Here is a 1,002-nt window from a genome sequence, read left to right as displayed (position 1 = left end):
CTGACCATGCCTTTGTTCCCGCTGGCAGAAAGAAGCAAACAAAAGTAGCCAGAAACCTTTCAGAGGGTCTTCAAGCATAAAAAAAGGGAAACTAAAATAAAGAGTTATCAAGGCAGCCGGGCCTCGCGTGACGCCGCCGAGGCAGGGAGGGGCAGCGTGCCAAGGCAGCGCGCGGGGCTGGGGAAGGAGCTGGGCAGCACGGTGCACGCGTCTCCTCAACCTCGTGGTTCCCAGTGGTTTTATCACTGCCTCCACATCTCTTTTGTGGTTTTGGTCTGTACAGCCCGACGTTTTGCCATGATGCGCTGGGGGCAAGTGCAGGACTTCCCCGGCTCAGCTCGGGAAACCACCGGCTGATGAGGTTCGCTGAGCTGATTAGGCTCAGGGTTTAAAAGCTTTATTAGGACACCTCTGGGAGGGGAAAATGAAGACATCGCTTGAGGCTTGCGAGGGCCAGGGGTCTCGTGCCATTCTTCCCTCCCCCGTCTCCTTTGATGCCATTGTTCATTGCAAAAACAGAGAAGAGAGGAGGCAGAGCGGTCTCTCCCGCAGATTACAGGGCAGCGGGGGCAGTGCAGCCCCCACCCCACGGGCAGGAGCCACGCTGCGCCCAGCCCCAGCCGGCAGCACGCGGCAGCTCTTCCCGGTGCCACCAGCGTGGCTCGTGCCATTCTTCCCTCCCCCGTCTCCTTTGATGCCATTGTTCATTGCAAAAACAGAGAAGAGAGGAGGCAGAGCGGTCTCTCCCGCAGATTACAGGGCAGCGGGGGCAGTGCAGCCCCCACCCCACGGGCAGGAGCCACGCTGCGCCCAGCCCCAGCCGGCAGCACGCGGCAGCTCTTCCCGGTGCCACCAGCGTGGCAAATGTGGCAGGTCACCAGGTCCTAGCAGTGAACGTAAACCCACGGGTCTCTGCAGCACACTCGTCACTCCAAAAAGGACACCCAGTGCCAGTGTCTGCCTGAACCATGACTTCCATATTTCCTATCCATAGTGGCAGGC

At 59.7% G+C, this 1,002-nt stretch overlaps 1 protein-coding gene across 1 annotated transcript in view; it reads right to left on the bottom strand.

Annotated features, from left to right (window-relative positions):
• Window positions 1-1,002, bottom strand: part of PBX3 (pre-B-cell leukemia homeobox 3) — a 90,034-nt gene that overhangs the window by 21,165 nt on the left and 67,867 nt on the right.

The sequence above is a fragment of the Charadrius vociferus genome, unplaced genomic scaffold (assembly GCF_000708025.1).
Source record: "Charadrius vociferus isolate BGI_N301 unplaced genomic scaffold, ASM70802v2 scaffold549, whole genome shotgun sequence".
Classification (NCBI taxonomy): domain Eukaryota; kingdom Metazoa; phylum Chordata; class Aves; order Charadriiformes; family Charadriidae; genus Charadrius; species Charadrius vociferus.
This window is presented reverse-complemented; position numbering and strand designations above follow the sequence as displayed.